The sequence below is a fragment of the Bubalus kerabau genome, chromosome 13 (assembly GCF_029407905.1).
Source record: "Bubalus kerabau isolate K-KA32 ecotype Philippines breed swamp buffalo chromosome 13, PCC_UOA_SB_1v2, whole genome shotgun sequence".
Classification (NCBI taxonomy): domain Eukaryota; kingdom Metazoa; phylum Chordata; class Mammalia; order Artiodactyla; family Bovidae; genus Bubalus; species Bubalus kerabau.
Genome location: NC_073636.1, coordinates 43,348,475 through 43,370,419, shown reverse-complemented (window position 1 = coordinate 43,370,419; position 21,945 = coordinate 43,348,475). Strand labels below are relative to the sequence as shown.

Below are 21,945 nucleotides of genomic sequence, written 5' to 3'. Positions count from 1 at the left end.
TGAGGTGTCTCTGGCTGGGAAGGTGTGACTCAGGGTGGAATCAGCTGTCCCCCCATGTGTGGGGAGGCAGGCGGGATGAGACTGAGACTCTTCTCTGACCTCCTCTTCATCACTTCCTGCCCTCACCTGTGGCTTGCTGATGGACTGGGGGAGGGGACAGAAGGGGCTGCTGGCCAATGACCCTGTGTCTTGGGGGCAGAGACAAGACGCTGGTGAGGATGGCTGGGCTACAAGGACTCCGACCTGCCTCCAGGAAGCAAACAGAGCTCAGCATCGGCAGACCATCAGCTGCACAAAAAGAGAAGCCACATGACACGGTTGGGGCGGGGCGGGCAGGGGTCACACCCCCACCATGGCCCGCGGTTCGTCATCTCTGAGAGTCTTCCCGCCAGGCTGAGGGACCTTTTTTGTGAGATTCACTGGAGATGCTCCAGTGCTCCCACATCTTGGTTTGGGTCATCCCATTGCTATTGGTTATGGCAATGTCAGACTCCAGCTGTCAAGTGATGGCTGACCCCCTCAGGCAGCCGACCTCCCTCCTGTAGCCCCCACTCCCTGGGGACACACCACCCGCTCATCCCCGGGTCCCTGGGCCTCTCAGTGGCTGCACCCATGGAGCCTCCGAACCCCTCGGGCTCCTTCCTCCCACACCTGCTGTTCACTCCCAGTCCCCTCCAGGAGAAGGGTGGGGAAAACAGTGCCCTGAGAATCTGTCCTCCTTTGGGATGATGGCTTTCCCTTTGTCTCGTGGGGGTTCAGAGAGTGAGGTGTGCCCACAATCTTCTACCTAAGAGGCAGAACCTGAGTGCCAGGGGTGGGGAAAACTCATTTCCTGCAGGTCATCTTCCTTTCGCGTCTCCAGAAAAGCCGCAGAATGCAAACACACACACATTCAAAGTCAATCTGGACCAAACCGTCCAGGACTCTAGCACAGAAGCTGGGGACGTGCCAGCAGACTCCTCACCTAGCTCAGGGCACCACCTCCTGACTCACTCTGATAGTCACTGCACCTGGCTCTGGTTCTGGCCCGCAGCCAGTTCTTTCAGAGGCTAGAGTCCATAACCATGTGACGGGCCCTCCTCCAGCCGACAGATACACCCCCTGCCTTTCCTCCCCTCCTCCTCCCACATCCGAGCTCTGCCTCCTTTTAAGACTCATGTTTCATCCTAAACCAGATTTCCCTTTTCTCTTTCATTTTGTTGACCAGCCATCACCATGACAATCCTCCCACCCACCCACCTCCTCTCAGGAATGGGCCCACAGGCAGGGGCTTGTCCTTGTCCTGAGTTAGTCAAAGTGTGTCAAAACTCAGCTCCCGCCCAGGATCAGCCAGGAGCGCTCCTTCCATTTATTTCCTTGATGCCAGGAGGACTCCAGCACTGGGGAGCTTAGCTTAGGGCAGGGAACCCTTCCCTGGAGGGCAGGAAATAGGTTATTTGCCTTTGGAGTCAGATCCTCCAGGGACCAAGTGGGGGTTATTCTGGGTCCCTGCACACCACAGAATCTACAAGGCAAGACCATAAGCCATATTAAATATACATTTTAAGTAAATATTTTTAATTTTTTTAATATTTATTTTTATTTATTTGTGCCATGTTGCAGCATGTGGGATCTTAGTTCCTTATCAGGGATCGAATCCTGGGTCCCTTCACTGGGAGTGCAGTCTTAGCCACTGAACCACCAAGGAAGTCCCCATAAATTCATATATTTTAAATATATATATACACACACACACACCCTGGTGGCTCAGCAGTAACGAATCTGTCTGCCAAAGCAGGAGACATGGGTTCAATCCCTGGATCAGGAAGATCCCCTGGAGAATGGAATGGCAAACCCCTACAGTATTCTTGCCTGGGAAATCCCATGGCAGAGGAGCCTGGTGGGTTACAGTCCATGCGGTTGCCAAGTCAGACATGACTGAACAACAACACACACAATATATTTGATAATAACTATTTGGAAGTTTTTCTCACACATATGATCAGAAACTGCTTTGCTGGGTGACTTTGCTCAAAAATCAAGCCAGCCATAAATCCACAAAAGATGGGCAAGAATGAAAACCCTCTCACAAACCTTGCTGTAACCTGTGGGAAGCAAGCATACTGTGCACATTATGTCTCAAGATATTATCAGCGTGTTTATGAGGCCAAAACATTCAGAAGGTGCAGATGTAAATAAATTTTGTTAAAGTAACCATCCATGACTGTTTGCTTAGTGCTAAGGGGGAACATTCCCTTGCTCAAGACTTGTATTCCTCCAAGACTCATCTTCAAAGACTCAGCTAATTAAGTAATACCGACATTTTTCATGGCGATTGAAGGGAGTAACCCTCCTTTTCCAATCCCTGTGTGCGTTCTGTTTGGTTTGGCGATAGGAAGACTATCACATGAATTTTATTAATTTATGGCCATTTATTGAACCTAAACAGAAAAGCCACACCTGGCTGTGGGTGTAGTAGGTGCAGGCTCTCCAGCAGATGAGGTCATACTTAATGTCCCTCACCAGGAAAAAGGAGGTAGGTAGCTCAGACCGAAAATGATCAAGGGATCCGAGATCTAAAGTGATCTTTAAAGCTTGATCCAGTGGTGACTTCACAGGGGTGTCCACATGTAAAAGTTCATCAACCTGTGTAACTGTGGACATGTCACACCATATCACATCCCTGTAGAAAAACAGAATAAGTGCTCAGAAGGCAAACTGAGAGCATCTCAGTTCTCTTGGCTTCGACCACAGAGGTGCCAAAATACCACCCCCACCCCCGACCTGTGGAAGAAGCTAGAAGCGAGGAGAAAGGGCCCAGACCGCACACCTGCGAAGTGTCAAAAAACCTGTGAGGAGATGCACAGGGAGATGCATGTGTAAGTAAGTGGACATAGGCCAGGGAAAAGCAGACATAGGCTAGCTTCGCTCGGACTTTGTCAGCTGATTTATGTGTTTTGAATTCTCTCCATGTATGTCCTTTATTGCTCACTTGGTATCAGACAAAGTACTGCAAAGTGCTGCAAGTATTGATAAGGTTACTAATAGATGTTAGCAAGTAGGTGAATTCACAAATACAGAATCATGTGTCACGAGGACCCACTGTATTGATTAGGTGGAACTAGTGGTAAAGAACCCACCTGCCAATGCAGGGAGACACAAGAGACAAAGGTTCAAGTCCTAGGTTAGGAAGATTTCCTGGAGTAAGAAATAGCAACCCACTCCAGTATTCTTGCTTGGAGAATGCCATGGACAGAGGAGCCTGGCAGGCTACAGTCAATGGGGTCACAAAGAGTTGGATACAACTGAGCACACAAGAGGAACTAAGGGGAAAAACTATTGTCTATAACAGTGGTTACCCAAGTTTACTCCAGTTAGAATCTCCTGGGGATCTTTTAAAACCCTTAATGGATAGACCACACTCCCAGCCAAATAATGAAGAATCTCTGGGGTTGAAGCCAGGCGTCAGTCTTTGCAGTGTTATTGCTTCAATTTCCCCAGGTGATGACAATGCTCAGCTCTGGTTGAAAGCCTGTGATCTTTGCTTGACCAAAATTTATTAGGCATGGCCCATAGAGGGCTAGGATGGCGCTAATGGCAGCTGCAATTAGAAGAGTAAGTCCCAAATGGCTGTTAGATCACCCTGTGTATGTGATCTATTGCTCTATAACAGATTGCTCTAAGGCTTAGCAGCCTGAAAGGACATTTACGATCTCACAGTTTCTGTGGGTCAGGAATACGGATGTGGCTGAGCTGGGTCCTCCAGGCTCAGGGCCTCTCTCAAGGCTGGAAATGGGTGTCAGATAGGACTATGGTTCCTTGTGAAGACTCAGCTGGTAGGGGATCAGACTCTAAGCTCAGCTCAGCAATGTTAGGCAGGGGGCAGCTCTTCATGAGTGGGTGGACCAGGAGGCCCCATTTCTCGTTGACTGGTTGTTCTTTGCTGTGGGGGCCTTGAGCTTTGCCTTGCAGATATCTGTACACACAGGATACATTCAGTCAGCCCTGGGGTTGATCGGTTGGCTGGCTGGTTAAATGAAGTAACAAATGTCATCTCAGAAATCCACCTTCCCCAAGTCCCTTCTCCAGCAGCCTCACAGCCTGATGTTTCCAATGTCAAGATCGCCAGTTCAAAGTTTGATGGAAATATAAGTATTTTAACAGGATTACAGATGATTTTGGCAGGGAAGGCAGAGCCTGGTAACAGCTCATGGTTACCCAGAACTCCTTTCTCTAGTCCTTCATCACTTCCATCCAAGGCCAGGCACATGGTGGGTGTACTCTGATTACCCAGCACTCCTTTCTCTAGTCCTTCTTCAGTTCTACCCAAGGAGAGGTACACGGTGGGTGTACTCTGATGGGAAAGAGGGAAGAAGTCAGGGAAGGTCTGAAGTAGAGCTTCCAAAAGAGCTCCAGAAAACCTGTTGTGAGGCTGACTGCCCCTCCAATGAGCATGTTTATTCATTTTTGAAATGATAGTTATCTGCTGAAATGGGACGTCTGATCGTAATGTGTAACCATGATCACATGTCCTCATTGTGAGCTGGACTCCTAGAATGGAAACAAGTATCCTTAAGTCCCTTTCGTCTGGGGTTGGATCCATTCCATGTGTCTGTGGACTTACTTGCCTTTGTCACCAGGGGACAACCCCATTCTGCAGTTCCTACTCTCCATGTGAACAGCGGAGAAGACTTTGATGCTCTGGCCTCTCACCTGGGGTGGGGGCGTGGGACATCTCAATTCTACCAGCTGTGTCATCTGGACAAGCTACTCAACCTCTCTGGATGGCGGGGCGGAGGCTCAGCAGGTGAAGGGCTTGCTCGGAGCTCATTGCTCTGTGATAAAGTTCTATTTACCAATAAGGACATGGCTCACTCATCACCCGTTTACCCAAATACACCATCATGCCTGCGAGTGGTGTGTGGGAACGTGAGCCCTCCCACATGGACACTGCCCAGACCCATGTTCCTGGGGAACCTGTGTTCCTGAGTCACAGCTCTGTTCTCGAGACCTCTAGGGAAATGGGTTGTGCCGCTGTCACTCCTGAGGTGGCCGGGCTGGAAGGAAGAATTCTCACAGCAGGAATTGTTCAACAAGTATTTATTGAGCACTTAGTGTGTGCCATGCATGGGATTTAGGATCTTCTTCAGGTAGATGCGGACAAAGTCAAGAAGCCAAATTTATTGAAGCAAGATTTCCTTTTTATAAATGTGATATCTATTCACACAACGTATTGAAAGCTTGCTCTTTCTGGGATTTTGAAAGCAGAGGGAGAGGAAATCCAGCCATGGGTATGACTGGGGCTGAGTTCCCACCAGCTCCTGCCCACACACCTGTGCGGGTGGGCACACATGCTCACACCTGGGGTCCAGGGGTAGGGGGAGGAGACCTTGCAACAAGAGACAGTAGATTCTGCATGAGGGGGCAGGAGAGTGACCACAGAGCCGAAAGGGGTCCTGTCTGCTTGTCCCCTTCCTCCTGCCTCTGGCCGTGGACTTGGTAATGACAGGGCTTCCCTGTGGCCTCCCCAGGGGAAGGACTCACTCCCACTGGATTGCTGCCCAGCAGCCTCGGCTTCATCCTGGCAGGAGGTTTGAAGTGTGTGTGGGGCCCCCAGCACTCCCAGGCCCAAGGGGCCATGTTCACCCTCTCCTCATTCTGTCTCAGCCACCTTTGCACTTTGCAGGCCTCTGAACGGGTGACTACCCTTCCTGGCTGAGCCAGGCCCAGAGGGACCAGGATTCGGAGCCCCAAGCTCTTGGCAGCCCTGACCCCAGGGAGGGTGGCTCTGGGCCTCCCTAAGGAGAAGGAACCAAGCCCGCACCCCAGGGTTCCCCAGCCTCCCCTGGTGACCTTGGCCACACCAGCCGGCATTACAGCATGAGGAACCCAAAGTTCACAGAGATTAAACACAAGCGGATGATAGGCTTCTGAGTCACTCGGAGACCTTACAAACATGGTTTCAACAAGGGCAGAGCCCAAGGCCAGGCCCCCGACGGAAATGAGATGGAGGGAGAAAGAAACCCTGCGACATTCAAGAGGCTGGTTTAAAAGCCAAAGAATAAAGTAAGAGTCCCTAGGACAGCAAGGAGATCAAACCAGCCCATCCTAAAGGGAATTAATCCTGAATATTCATTGGAAGGACTGATGCTGAAGCTGAAGCTCCCATACTTTGGCCATACTGATGCGAAGAACTGATTCATTGGAAAAGACCCTGATGCTGGAAAAGATTGAGGGCAGGAGGAGAAGAGGATGACAGAGGACAAGATGGTTGGGTGGCATCATCGACCTGATGGACATGAGTTTGAGCAAGCTCCAGGAGTTGGTGATGGACAGGGAAGCCTGGTATGCAGCAGTCCATGGGGTTGCAAAGAGTCAGACACAACTGAGCGACAGAACAACAACAACAAACTGGGACTCACAGCACCACCTCAGGCCCCTGGAACTCACTGCATCTGAGACATTTCCACGTGCAGCAGGGACTTTTGAGAGGCCAGCAGGGGAGGGAGAGGGCTTGGATGCCGGTGGAATACATCCGTGTATATTTAAGTCAGTGCGATTGGGTCTTCTGGTTGGAAAGATGGGGCGCTGTTGAGTGATCATTCGACCTGTCAGGACCTGTGCCAGGTGTTCACAGGGGCCCCAGGAGATGGTGTGGTTGAGGACCCGGGGGCTCCTGGAGACTGGCTCTGGGTGGTACAGCGGCCGTTAACGGCCCCCAGAAGCACATCTGGCCTCCACTGGGCCTCGGAGGCCCAGCCACTGCACCTCTTCCAGAACATCCCGCCTCTGGACTTACTGCAGCACCTGATCTGCACCGCTCAGCCCAGGTCATCATCCTCCTGCTCCTCCCAGCTCCGAGGCCCGCCCAGAGGAGGCCAGGGACAAAACACAGCTGCTCCCTTGGGAGTGGGCAGCACACAGCATCCCTGGGCCTGACAAACCCACTGGAGCTTCATGCTCTCATGTTATCTAATGAGGACAGCTCCTGGCTGCCCACACCTCTGCAGATGGGGAGCCAACGGATGGGAGGCTGGTCCAAGGCCACACCGCTGGTTAAGTTCTTGCCCATCACACCCCCTATGTCTCTCACCAGGAGGACCACCTGCTTAATGACTGACACCATCTTGGGTCCAAAGTATGCGGAGAACAAGGCCAGCAACCAGCTCACCAGCCCCCGCCATTCCATAGACTGTTGTAAACGTCCTATGACCATAAGGACAGTGGTTTGTAGACTCTCAAGCACTCTCCAGTCACACACCCAACCAGGTGGACGCTCGGACACTTCCTCCTCGTGCCAGGTGTCAACCCACATGCCTCTGGCTGCAGGTGGGTGATTCACCATCCCCGCCACCCACACTGGCCTCCTGCACAGCATCCACCACTGCAGGCCACCCCGGGCTGCCCCTGCTCCTGAAAAGCCTTCTCTGACCCTCCACGTCCACTTCCAAGTGACTCCTCTGATCAAGTTATCATAAGAATGACAAAGTCAACCCAAACAGTATTGCAAAATCAAGGGATTAGAAACAAGCCTACAAGGTGATGGGAACAAAGCAGAGGGCACCTAAAGAACTGAGCCATGGGGATTTCCCTAGCAGTCCAGTGGTTAGGACTCCATGCTTCTGCAGCAGTGGGCACAAGTTCAATTCCTGGTGGGAGAACTAAGATTCTACACTCCATAAGGCACAACCACAAAAAAAAAAAGAAGTGAGCCCTAGTTTAAGCCTGTGCTCAGGCAAAGGGCTCTGTGAGTACCTAGACGTACAGGGTTTTCCTCTCCTGAAAGAAAAAAGAGCTGGAGCTGGACAGGCATGAAGGCTGCCTCCTGAGATACAGCTGCTGGGGATGGGTGGAGGGGCCCGCAGAGCAGAGAAGGGCCATGTCTTTCAAGATCTTCAAAGAGCAAAGCCCCTCTGTTTCCCCAGGGAGGACACTCTCCAGGGGTCCTCAGAGGTGTCCCACCAATCACTGACCTGGGTCAGATGCTGTTGGGACAGGCCCTCTGGAGGTCAAGGTGCTGAGGTTGCAAAGTAAACCTGAGCAGGTGGCCACCATCAGCCCCTCCCGAGGCCTCATTCTCATCTGATGTTTAATTTATGTCTTACTGTTTCAGTCTTTTCATGCTAATGTTCTCATACTTGGGAAAGGAGTGGGAAAAAGTCCCACCAGAGGGACTTCCCTGGTGGTCCAGTGGTTAAGAATCTGCCTGCCAGTGCAGAGAACATGGGTTCGAGCTCTAATCCAGGAAGCTCCCACATGGCACGGAGCAACTAAGCCTGTGTGCCACAACTACTGAGCTTGCGAGCCGCAACTTCTGAAGCCCATGTGCTCTAGAGCCTGTGTTCCACAAGAGAAGCCACAGCAATGAGAAGCCCAAGCACAACTAGAGAGTAACCCCCGCTCACTACAACTAGAGAAAGCCCACACGCAGCAACCAAGACCCAGTGCAGCCAAAAATTAATTAACTAGTTAAAAAAAAAAGAGTCCCAGCAGAGGAAGAAAGCAGGGGCTGATGGGACTGAAGACAGCCAGGCGGGAGGGAGGATGTGGACTAAAGAAAGGGCTCCGCAGGGCCAGGTGGACCCCTGATGTGCAGACACTCAGGGACACCTGTCAGTGGGATGCAGCCGGGTGCTGTGCAGGGTGCTGGCTGTCAGGAGAAGGCCGAGGGACTCGACATTGATGTTTGGGATGGTCACCTCTAAACAGCAGACCTGGCCTGACGCTTGGCCCTCCACCTCCACTCCTTGACCTCTGGAGGCCAGGGCCCACTCTTTTCTGCACCCGAGGTTGCCTAGGCAATGACTGCTGCTGGCCCCTGGCCTTCCAAAGTCCCAGGGCTGTAATCCGAATCTCAGGCAGGCTTGTTCCACTCTGCTGGCTTTGAAGAGAGAATGCTGCAGCTCTGGTTTCAGAACCTGCCCGGAGGACACCCCCCAAGTAAGGGAACAGGACCTGGGAGGGAAGGTGAAGAGGGGGACAGCTGGGAGAGGAGTCCCCCGAGGCAGGGCAGGAGGTGAGGACCTTCCTGAGTTCTGCCTTCGGATTCGTGAACAGAAGGGTCCACAGGGGCCCGTCTGTGGTCAAAGACTGTCTTGGGCCCAGCCTGTCTTCCTTCGCTGTCTTAATCAGAGACTGCAATAAAATCACACTGCTCAGATCCAGAGGACGGTGAGCAGCAAGGCAGGGCTAACAGGCTTCAGAGGACTGAACTGGTAAAAGAGGCTTTCTTACATTAGAGTTATGGGCTGAAACCAGTCATTCTAAGCGATAACTTATGGGGGGAGTCTGGCTGTCCAGAAACTGTCTGGAGGGTTCTGATTGCTGGCAAACCCCATGTGAGCAGGTAGGAACAGGACACCTTGGAAAGCAGAGGTGACCAGAGCATACCTGTGTGCTTGCCCATCACCCCGACCCCATGCTGCCTAGAAGCTGGGACTCCCCCTGGTACTGTGTGCAGATCTCGGAAGTTAAGGTGACTAATGCAATGTGAATGCAGGCCCCAGTGTTGTGTTTAGAATGTAAGTAATTGTGCAACCCAGGAACTGTTGAATGGTGTGGTTAAACTAGCTGGGTTGGGACATTCACTCTAACATTTATAAGCTGTGTGTCCTTGAGGAAGTTATTCACCTCTCTGTGTGGCAGTGGTCTCATCCACACGATGGCGATAACAATCCTAGGATTTCAGCGCAGTTTGAGCAAGTAGCTCCGGAGGAAGCGCCTGGTAGTTTTTTCTAAGTGGTTGCTGCTGGTGTCGGTTACTCAGCTGCCCCGTGCTGTTAAAGGGTTGACGAGTTGCTTCTGCCTGGAGGGCCCTAGACTCTGAGTGCTTGGCCGGCCTCAATGCTTGGGCAACTCAACCCCCAAACCCTGGTTGCCCCTGATGCCGTCAGGCTGTGCCTGGTCCCTCCTGATAGCAGTGAGGTGGACACCCAGGTAGCCCCTGGGAATGAGTCAGTGAGAGAAACCAGTGACTCCTCTCCCCAAGACAGCCTGAGGCTGTGAGCCCCCGGCCCACGATGTTGCCCTTGGCTAGACCCACTGACAAGAGGGCTATCCCTCCTGTGGCTGGTCCACAGGGACAGTGGGTGCCAGGAAATCCCATTTTCCACACACAGCCACAGCCAACCTGTGCTGGAGCAGAGGGAAGCTGGCTTTCTCTCTCTCTTCGTTCTCTAGCCAGTGGGGCTGTCCCCTTCCCACAGCACCTCAGGAGGATGGGAAGGTATCAGAGCCGGTGCAGATGGAACATTACATCTGCTCGTCCACTCCCTAGGTCTTGCCCAGTCCCTGGAAGACTCACCTGTAATCCGCCCACACCCTGCCTCCATCATTCTCCAAGGCCTGAACCTAGTCGCACCTCACATGGGACTCGAACCCAACCAAAACTCAGAGTGGGACCTAAACCCCTGGGCTGGAACTCCAACCCACCATCTTTTCATTGAGCTCACACACCCGTCTCAAGACTTAGTGACACTTAGGTTCTTTATGTCTTGTTGCAGAAAGAACTGATCCAGAGGCTGATAGGTAAGAAGCAGATTTACTGAGAGAGACACACACTCCACAGACAGAGCAGGGGCCGTCTCAGAGGGTGAGAGGCCCTGAGATATGGGGTGGACAGCTTTTACGGGCTGGGCAATGTCATAGGCTAATGCGGGGGAGGATGACTCCAACTAACTGGGGGAAGAGGTGTGGATTTCCAGGCATTGGGCCATAGCCCACGTTTTGGCCTTTTGTGGGTGGGCCTGGGACAGGTCCTGGTGTCCACGGGTGTGTCGTTAATGTGCTAATGTGTTACAGTGAGCGTGTAACAAGGCGCCATGTCCAGAAGGTGAACCTTCTGCCCTCTTGGGCCTAACCAGTTCTAACCAGTCTCTGTCATGAACTCAACGGCTGTGTCATTCTTTTGAAGTTGGTGCCTGGCCTTCTTCCCTCCTGTCTCATTGGTGTTGATTTCGGGAACCATCACTTGTGAGAGAAGTAAGCAGTTTATACAGCGCCTTTCGAGGGTTTAGGCCTCTGTCCCCAAGGCCAGCTTCTAGGCCGGGAGGCCGTGTCTCTAAACGCTTATCACAAGGTTCAATCCCCAGGTCTATAAGATCTCCTGGAGGAGGAAATGGCAACACACTCCAGTATTCTTGCCTGGAGAATCCCGTGGACAGAGCAGCCTGGCGGGCTGCAGTCCCTGTGGGGACTGCAAGAGTCGGACGTGACTGAGCAACCAAGCACACACTCAAGTTCCCTGTCTGGGAACCGCCTTCCTGCCTATGGGCCTCTCCACAAACCCAAACCAGATTCGAAGCCACTGAAACTAGGCTGTGTCTTAAAGCCAGAACTCCGTCTCCCCTCTGTTCGTCGTGGCCGCCTATGCTATTTATTCAGTAACAGGTTATTTATTTTGCCAATGTTGTAGCCACGCGTTTCCGGAAACAAACTCATTCAGAAGGACAATGCAGATAGTGGAGTGCAGTTTATTACACCGGCGGGCCCAAGGCAGAGTCTCCTCTCAGCCAAGGACCCCAACCAGCATTTGTGAAAATCTTTTATACTCCATGTGTACATGTCTGAATCCACCACTCCAAATTCCTTGAGACTTACATAAACCAAGGAAAATACAATCCCAATAACCCCTTCATTCACGTGCTATGTCCTCATGTGCTCAAACAGTCAAACAATTAGCCAATAATCAATAAACCCAAGGTTACACTCTGATTGATACAGAAAAATTTATGGCCTGTCTGGAGGAAGGGGTGATTAGTGTATGTTTTCTCTTAGGCAATGAGTAACCTAGATACGATCTTCAAGGTTCCCCTGTTTGGAGGGGTCTTATCCTTCTGTTGTTGTTTTCACAGGCACTAAACACAGAGTTCAGAGTCCATTGGAAATGTGGCCAAGCATGATCAGCATGAACAGGCCTAAGATGGGGTCCAGGCCCTATGAATTCCTTCTTCACAACACTGAGTGTGGGATGCGGGCGCCCTTCTAAGGGCTTTGCTGACAGTCACTCCATGAACCCTCACAACAGCTCCGGAATGTAGATGCTCAGTCTTCATCCCCATGTGCTGGGGCGGGTGAGGGGGACCTCAGCCTGGAGCACTCCCCCAAACATCACAGGTGCACAGACAGTGAGCAGCCGGGTCAGGATTCAGACCAGGGTCATGAACTCCAGGGTCCCTGGCCTCGCGCTGTCTCATGGCACAACATGCCACATGGGTCTACACTGTCTGCAAGTAGCCTGGGATCTTCTAGAAGCAGAGACAGTGTCTTCATCAAAGGATCTTACAGTGAAGGCACCCAGAGATGACCTGTGATGACTCAGAAGTGACTTTTACTGGAGGGTTTCCCATCCACCCACCTACCCATGAGCAACATTAGCCCAGGAAGCCAGGGAAGTAACCCCTCCCACAGGAGCTGCCCAAGTGCCCTGGGGGGTAAGGATGGGAGCAGGGAGGAGGCCCCTGGCTGACCCCCAGAGACCTGTAGCTACTGCACCCCCTCCAGCTTCCCCAAAGGGAAGATAGCAGCTTCTCTTCCATTGTTCTCTGAGGAAGTCTGGCAGTAGCACAGACAGCCTGCCTTCCAGGCCCCCCCTCGCTGGAGTCTCACCCGGCGAGAGTCCCCAGATGCCCTAGAGTCCCCGCTGGAGCCTCAGCTCAGGGGCGGCCCTGACCCGGGGACACGCAGCCACAGTTGGACTGAGGGGGACCTGAGGGACCTCGAGAGGGGCCCTAGAGAGGGGGCTGCCTGCACTCCAGGGCGCTGAGTGACAGCCCCTTGCGGGCACAGTGGAGACTGGGTAATGGAAGAGTGGGGAGCAGGGGCCAGGAGGCTGGGTGTCCCCAGTGGGCTTAGTGAAGCTATTTTGCAGCCAGTTAGTGGGGCTGCCAGGACGGCTCCCCCATGGTGGTGTGGTGACCCGGGGCACTGGGTCCCAGGAGATGAAGGGGAGGACAGCTCAGGGAAGCTGGGTCAGCCATGGGGGCAGAAGGAAGAAGGAGGGGCACCTGGAGGGGTGACACCGAGGTCCGGGAAACGGGTGTCCATGGGACCTCAGGGGCCTTTCACCAGGCTGCAGGCCAGCTGACCACCTCTGGCTGCTGCAAGGGCTGGGCTGGGGGGGCGGGGTGGGTTCCTCCACGCAGGCAAGTCTGAGATGTTTCTAGCGAGTGGCCACCGCAAGTCTGTCCTGGGGGGCCGGCACCCCAGCTGTGGGCGGTTCCCACCCAGTGGCTGAAGCCTCTGACTGACCAGACACCTCCGCACCCACCCCACCCCACCCCAGCGCTCTGGGGGCATGGAGGTCCTTTGGCAGAGTTTTCCACGAGAACAATGCAGGTCTGAAGGTTCTTGTGCTTAGCCTGATCCCTGCTGGCCCAGCGCCCACCCTGAGATGTTTTGCAATGACAACTCAGAGTCTACTGACTCCATGAGAAATGGCTACAGGACATCCCAGAGCTTCAATCGCACAAGACACAGTCTCTGAGCAAACAGAATTATCATCTAGCTGGATAGAATACGGGAGCAAAAATGTGAATGGTGTTATAGCACAACCAATGGTGAGAAACAAAAAAGCCTCTATATCATAAAGGCAGGGCTTCCCCGGGTGGCTCAGATGGTAAAGAATCTGCCTGTGATGCAGGAGATGCAGGTTCGATCCCTGGGCTGGGAAGATCCCATGGAGAAGGGAATGGCAACCTGCTTTACTATTTTTGCCTGGAGAATCCCATGGACAGAGAAGCCCTGTGGGCTACAATCTGTGGGGGTCACAAAGAGTCAGACACAGCTGAAGTGACTTAGCACACACGTATGTACGTACGATAAAAGTGGCTATGAGAGCAGAGGGGACTCCACGTGCCCAAGTTTGGCCAGGACTGCGTGGGATTTTGCTGATGGCCTCTCCATGACTTCTTGTTGCTGTTTAGTCACTCAGTCGTGTCTGACTCTCTTGCGACACTATGGACTGTAGCCTGCCAGCCTCCTTTGTCCCGGGATTTCTCAGGCCAGGATACGAGAGTGGGCTGCCGTGACTTAGCAGCCTATTAAACGACAACTTTGTAAGCGAGTCCATGAAGAGCAAGGCTGGTGCCTGGACAGGAGGAACAGGGTTGGGCGAGACTGCCGCAGCTTGACGCCCTCCTTCTGTGAATGTGACTGGCCAGGGTGCTGCCTGCAGAGACCAAGGATGATGGCAGAAGGAGCCCGAGGGGTGGAAGAAGGCCCCCCACCCAGCAGGCAGACCCCAGCCCTGTACTCACCCTCCAGTGCCCAATTTCCCTTCGCCCACCCTGTGTGCATCCAGGACGGACCCGCAGACCCTCTGCAGAGCCGACCCCAGGCTGCTCACAAGCACAACTTTCACTTAAAGTTTGACCTGGTGCCGTGCATAACCCCACCAACCGTCTGTGCTTTCTTTCCATCCTTCTGTTCATGATCTGGGGGGCAGGGCTTCCTGTCTCCAAAACTTGTTCCCAGTCTCCTGCTCATTGTGACTCTATTTCTTCTCATAATCACTGCTCCCTGCCCCTTTCCCGAAAGATGAAGGAAAAAAAGTAATAAGGTGAAAAAGAGGTGACGTGTGTCTGAGCCATCAAAGCAGGCTGAGGAGGCCGGTGGCATGGCTGGCCATCCTTCTCAAGGGGAAAGGGGGAAGCTGGGGGTGCAGGAGGACTGAACAGTGACTGAGGTCAAGGTTAGACCCCACTCTCCCCACCCCACCCCACCCCAGGCTTAAGGGTCCCTCCAATCCATCACACCCCTGCACCTCCCCCACACAGCTTCCCTCATTAGCCTGAACTTCAGTCTCCCTGGTTGGCTTTCAGTCATGTGCAGCAAATTTATCCTGATGCCCTGAAGTCTTCATCTCACAGTTTCTTAGAATTCAGACAGGATGTGAGCAGTGTGGTCCAAACACAATTGCGTTTTGCTTTTATTTCTCAAGGCTTCATATGTACATAAAGTACCAACAAACTGCTGAAAAGAAGAGGAAGACACACAACGACCACTCCCAAGTGGCCCACTTGAAGATTTGGTGGCGGGGAGGTGGACAGACAGAGGGACCTGAAGCCCCAGGTGCCCTGCTGGTGACAGGATCCCTGGTCTGGAGGCAGAATGCACCCCTTGACCTGCGGTCATCAGGGCCCGCACCTGTCCCCCCTTTCACCCGGCCCCTCAGGAGGCCCCAGGGCAGCTTCCCAGGCCCAGACGTGGGTAACTTTCAAGGCTGGGTCTGGAGGGAGGTCTTTCCGGGTCACGGTCGTGAAGAGAGCTGGCCTCCCAATGCGAGCCGCTCTAAGCTGGAGGTCTGCGCCAGGCGAGCGGGTGACAGGCGTAGCTAAAGGCTTCCTGGGACAATGAGCTGGCCTGCTTTCACCTGTTGTTCTTGGCCGACAGCTGTGGGAGATGAATGAGCCAGGGCTGGGCCAGCGGAGGGCGAATGGGAGGCCAGCCTGGCCTCTGTGTGCCCAGTGCCCGCACAGAGAGCTGCCCACACAGAGCGCTGCCAGTGTGGCCCCTGGAATGCGCCCGAGACTCAGGCTGCGGCCTCTCGGCTGGGGCAGGACCCACAGCTGCCGAGCCCAACACCTCCACGGCCCACAGCTGTGCTTGTCGCAGGGTGTGACCCAAGTCCCCACTGGGTGAGAATGTGGCAGTTCCAGGGCTGTGCTTTCCATCAGGGTCTACTCTGGGAGCCCCTCCAGGCCACACCTGCCACAGCTGCCCCTCGACCACCCAAGAGCCAAGGCAGTGACCCGTGACCACCAAGGCTTCATAGCCTTTCTCTGCATGCCTTGCCTTCTCATAGTGTTAGGGCCTGATGTTCGGAACTCATCCCCTTCTCTGGCATATTCAGCAAACTTCTTCCGGATGCCTTAAAGTCCTCGACTGACAGATTCTCAGAATTCAGACAGGATGCTAGCAGTGCAGTTCAAACCCAATTGCATTTTGCATTTATTTCTCGAGGTTTCATAGAAAGGAAGCCCCAAGCTAGATCACTAGAAATAACGTGAGTGCTAAAATTGGAGCCGTCCATGGACAATTAGCATGACCCTAAGCAAGCAAAGAAGACACACAAATTCACGAGGCATTCCATGCCTGTTTGAAACTGAACTTACTGTCGTCATGATTTTGCTACACATACATAAAGTCGCTACTTGGTACACCTTAAATTTACCCAGTGTTGTGGTCAATTATAACTCAATAAAGCCAGAAAACAAAAGAGAGAAGGAAGAGAGGAAGAAAGAGAGGAAAGGAGAAAGGGAGGGAATGCAGGAGGGAGGAAGAAGGAAAACTTGAGAGGAAGATGACACAGGTACCACTCTCAAGAGGCCTGGTTGGAGATTTGGAGAGCTGAGGGACTTCCCTGGTGATCCAATGGTTAAGAACTCGCCTTCCAACACAGGGGGTGTGGGTTCAATCCCTGGTGGAGGAGCTAAGATCCCACATGCCAAAAAAAAAAAAATATATATATATATATAAAATACAAACAATACTGTAACAAATCCAACAAAGACTTTAAAAATGGTCCATGTTAAAAATAAAATCTTAAAAAAAAAAGATATGGAGAGATGAGCTCACAAATGGACCTGAAATATTACAAGGACAGCACAAGAAAGAATAGAGTTCAGGGTGCACAGACATGATGCAGAATTGAACTGAAATTGCTGTGGAAGGGGGAAGAATGCACCCAGGCCAGGCAGATCCTACACGACCCACTGTTTCAAAGGATGGAGTCATATGATCCTATGTGAGTGTTGATTTAAGAGGAGTGTGTAGAATTGCCCGACCCCAACCAAGAGGGAGGGAGAGAGAGGAGCTTCTGCCCCTGGGGGCGGCAGGAAACCCATTGTCCTGGGGGAAGGGAGCAGGATGCCCACCCCATCATTCCTAAATTACTGATTAAATGGGTTGAGATTTTTTTCTTGACATAATTCACCTGTGTTTGTGGTTAAAATATAGAAAATACAAATGAACAGGCAGAAGGAAAGATAAGTTCTGGGTATTCTCACCACTTCGTCCCACGAGTCTTTTTTCTCTGCACAAACACAATTTTGCTAAATTGCACTTTGCTAAAGAAAGCACTGATTCAGGACATATCTTAGTCTGCGAGTTACTGGGTGTGTTCACAAGGGGCTCATGGATGGTGATTCCTCTTTTTGTGTGCAGAGGGCTACAAAGAGCTCCTCTTTGGAAGTGATGGCCAATATTTGTCACCCATCGACCTGGATGGCTTTGGGTAAAGAAACGCAAGCTTTCTACCTGCCAAGTAGGACAGCCTGTTACCACCCTTTTCTGCTTGGTTTTCCATGGCGTCTGTGACATGGCGAGGGGAGCGAGGCTGATTTCAAACTCGTCTAAATAACGTTCCTGCCTCTCACTTAACCTCTTTGGTTCCAGAGTACTGAACCCACAGGGGTAAGAAAATGTAGGAAAAGAGTCGTGTACCCCCAGATGTCGCCCCTGACCTCCAGGAAGGGTCTACCGTGGGAGAGGCAGCAAGTGGATTAAAAAATACCCACATAGGAGGACTTCCCTGGCAGTCCAATGGTTAAGAATTCGTGCTTCCATGGCAGTGGGTTCAGGTTCAATCCCTAGTCACAGAACTTAGATCCCACATGCCTCACAGTGTGCCAATAAATAAGTAAGTTAAAACACCCACGTGGTACACGACTGAACACACCCAAGGGCTTGCACAATGAATGTAAGGGTTGGAGAGGGATTGAGAAATAGCCTGGTCCTCCCCCACCCACTTTGATACCACAGAGGAAACTGGAAACCGACTTGTCCAAAAGCCTCTTGCAAAGCCCCCAGAATGTCTGTTTCTGAGCTGTCATGTAGTTTCTTAGCAGTTCCTGTGCTTCTGGTTGGGGCACATACCCATCAGACACAGTTTTGGGGGGCCTGCAGTAAATCACCGTAACTCACGCCATCTTCCTGCAGAGACAGACTCGCCCAGAGGGAGCCCATGGCCTTCCCTGGCCCCCAGACCACTCGCTGCACAGGGGCCAGTGATGTAAGTGCTGATCCCACCGGTGCTGAGACAGGAAGAGAACTCAGGGGCTGTTTCTCTTCTCCGAAAGTCCCTCCCAGTGGAGTCACTGGGGTTTTATAAACCAAATGTCTTCACAGCTGAAATGAATAACCATGACCTCAGCCATCACACACGCAGCCCCTGCTGCTATGCATTTAGCATCGCTGTCCGGGCGTCCTGTAAATAACCCGTGTCTGGGGAACATGTGGGGGATGAGCCCGCTGTCAGGAAGGGTTCTTGCTGGAGGCCTGAGACAAGCCTGCGAGCCCGACCGTCATCTGTTAGCGATTTCCCGCTCCCATTAAAGCCAGACGCTGGATCCGCTTGCGTCGTCCAGACCATCACCAGGGAATTGTCTTTATTACTTGGACTTGGGTCTTCGAACCACATCAATTATAGACCTTGGTGCTGCCAATGGGGTTACGGGGGAGGGGTGTGAGATGAAATGAGGACAGTCTTGCCGGGAACAGTTCACAGATGTGTAGAGAGACGGAATCCTGTGTTCACAGAACACAGGAGGGAAAACAAAAATCTAGATTTTAGGCAAATCAACCCCCCAAATATGATGCCTAATCCACAAAGCTTTGCATCAGGGCATTTAGGCTGCATTCAAACCTAACTTTACGAGGGTCAGGCAACAGAGACCTAGGACCCAAATTTAAGGAGTAATTTTCAGAGTTATGGAAACAATAGGCCATTATTATTATTATTATTTAAAGCATATGAAAAAATAGAGTTGCTATTAACTAGCCTCTTGGAAACTATGAAACACACAGTGGACCAGGCAGAGAAGACACCTGGGCTTTGTCCCAGTTCCTCCATGAACTTCTCCATGGCCTTGGGCACATCACAGGCGTGGAGCCTCGGTTTCCTCTTGTCAGATGAAGGGTTTGAATAATCCAAATTTCCCTCCATCTCTAACTAGAACTCAGATTCTCAGTGCCTTTAGGAGGTATGGAAATAAATCATTGGCAGAAAAAGTCACGCCCAATACGAGAAGTCATCGTATAGTAGCCATGAGGGCTGCTGGACGGGGGGCCCCAAAGCATATTAGACAGAAGAGCTGGTACCTTCTCAGAGTCCACAGTCCAAGAAGACAAAATCGCAGCCACAGGAACCTGGGTCTACACTACAAAGCCCTGCGCCCTGGGGCCACTAACGGCAGGCTCTCCAGCCTCTTGGCAACCATGTCCTGGCTTCCCAGAAACCCTGTCCCCCAGAAGAGGCAAAATTATGCTGAGGGACAAGGGACCCTGGAAAGTGTAGGGAGGTTAGTCTTTAGGGAACTCCCACCCCTCACAGGATGGGCCTGACTTGGTCAAAGACACCCCAGCTCTCCAGGAGGCTCAATGGCCATAACAGTTCCACTAAATCCTGGAAGAAAAGGGACATTTGCAACCAGGAACTTGCAGACTGTCTCCTCTTTCGCTCTCTTCCCTTTCCTGAGAGTGACTGATGGTGCCCTGGCAAGGAGGGGGCCACAGGGGAAGTCATTTCCTCTCAAAGGCATTTCACTCACCTCTGATTCACCTCGAGTGAATCTGCTCAGAACCAGACACACCACACCATGGATTTTTCCTGAGCTCTGATCTGTTGTGGTTCTTGACTCGAGCCCCCATCCTTCCACACCATGTAGCTTGTGCAAGAAGCCAGGATCTGTGGCTGGTGGGGCTGAGTGCTAACCCTGCTTCTCTGCCCTGAACCTGCTTGGAAGGTGTCCTTCCCATCTCCAGCTTCCGGACCAGGGGATCAGGAGGATGAGGCTGTCAGACGCAGGGGATCTAGGTCCAGCCACAGTCGGGACCAGGCTCCCCTTGCCCTAAGAACACAGGAGACGAGGGGCCCTTGGCAGTCACCAGCGTGGCCTTACAAAGGAGTCCAGCAGCAGCTTTCACCAGGCTTAACATCCATGGAGGTCATGCTCTAAGAAAAATGCAGAGACTATTTTCCACTTTGTTGCTGTTCAGTCGCTTAGTCATGTCTGACTCTTTGCAACCCCATGGACTGCAGCACACCAGGCTTCCCTGTCCTTCACCATCTCCTGGAGCTTGCTCAAACTCATGTCCATTGAGTCGATGATGCCATCTAACCATCTCATCCTCTGTCATCCCCTTCTCCCGCCTTCAATCTTTCCTGGCATCAGGGTCTTTTCAAATGAGTCAGTTCTTCACATCAGGTGGCCAAAGTATTAGAGGTTCAGCTTCAGCATCAGTCCTTCCAATGAGTATTCGGGTATTTCCTTTAGGATGGACTGGTTTGATCTCCTTGCAGTTCAAGGGACTCTAAAGAGTTTTCTCAAACACCACAGTTCAAAAGCATCAATTCTTCGACTAATTGTCCACCAGCCACATTTCTTCCAGACTTAACCCCAAGGCCTGGTGGGACCTTCAGCTGACAGCCTAGGAGAAAAAAATGAGACTTCATACTGCTCCCCTCTTCTGTCTGTCATGTGCCCAGGGACACATGCATGTACATACATGTACAGCTAGTCGGGACCATGCATTAGTAGCCCCATCAGGATGGGCAAAGGGATGGACGAATAGAATGGGGCTTGGCTAAGACAGAGCCACCCCGTGGTGGGAGAGGAAGGGGCAATTCCACCTGCATCCCATAGAGGACGCTCTCAGCCTGCACGGAGGTGAGCAGCCTCTGCCCATTCACAGCTATCCATCCATGAATCATCACCAACTCTACAAGATGGACTAGCCATATGGCAACAGCTTGGGCCTGGCAGTAGCTCCATCAGACTGCAATGGGTGCTTCCCAGAGGCACTGAGCTCATAGCTGACGCCACTGGAATCAGGTGGGGCAGGTGGTCACCTGAAGGAGGACAGGGGCTGGGGAGGAGCGGGTGTCTCCGCAGGTTTGTCTCTGGGGGGCTGAGCACAGGCAGGATGGGGGACCTAGGGGCTGTGCAGAAGCTTCCAGAGACCTCGCTGATTCTCACAATCTGTGGATGACCCAGGAGCAGGCTGCTCCATAGATAAAATACAGGGTGTGATATGAGACAGAGGAGTGGCAGCGGAGAAGAAGGGGACTAAGGGGGTCACACCTCAGCCCTGCACTTGGGTCACAGAAGCAGCTGGTGACAGGGAGGTGCATGGTGTCATCCTCATGGGACACATGGAAATGTGAACCCTAGAGGGTTTCTCTTCCTGAATTTTCCCCTCTCCAATTCAGCCTCTGTGTCTCAACACTTCCCGAGTAAAAGCAGCCAGAATGAGAATAACAACATGCATTGAGTACTCCGTGAATGTCAGGCACACTTATTAACTCTCTTAATCCCAAGGTGGTGGCTTCCCTGGTGGCTCAGTGGTATAGAATCTGCCTGCCAATGCAGGAGACATGGGTTCAATTCCTGGGTTGGGAAGATCCCCTGGAGAAGGAAATGGCAACCTGCTCCAGTATTCTTACCTGGAGAATCCCAGGGACAGAGGAGCCTTGTGGGCTAGGGTCCATGGGGGTCACAAAGAGTCAGTCATGACTTAACGATTAAACAGCAGCAACAGTCCCAAGGGAGGCACAAGGTCAGTGGGAAGCAGAAATAGCCTCTGCCTTTCTCTGGCTTTGAGCAAAGGATGGGAAGGAGACAAGGTCTTAAAGAAACTTATAGGGAGAAGGATCTGGCCTATAAGGAAGGAACCAAGGAGAGAAAAAAGGAATGAGAGAGAGGATCATGGTTCCTGGGAAAAAGCCAGTGTGGCCTTGAGCCCACAGCCTTTGCTCCTCTGGAGGGGAGGGGGCAGTGGGAATAGGGGCAGACCCCCCTCCTGCCTCAAGCCTGAAGTGGAGGCGCAGGGCCAATGGGTCATTGGACTAGACAGTGAACATCTCCACGGCTCTGGTGTAGACTGGGTGTCAGGCCTCAGGACTGCCCCCTACAGCCTTTGCACTAAGCAAGACCCTGGGAGTATGCCCCAGTCTTTGGATGGAGGAGA

At 52.4% G+C, this 21,945-nt stretch overlaps 1 long non-coding RNA gene across 1 annotated transcript; it reads right to left on the bottom strand.

Moving 5' to 3' along the window:
* Positions 1-14,883: 14,883 nt before the first annotated feature.
* On the bottom strand, positions 14,884-18,204 carry LOC129625606 (uncharacterized). Its single transcript, XR_008701552.1, has 2 exons — positions 17,902-18,204; positions 14,884-15,369 (listed from the first exon to the last, which is right to left on the bottom strand). It is a non-coding gene; the product is annotated as an uncharacterized LOC129625606 (long non-coding RNA).
* Between the last annotated feature and the right edge of the window lie 3,741 nt (positions 18,205-21,945).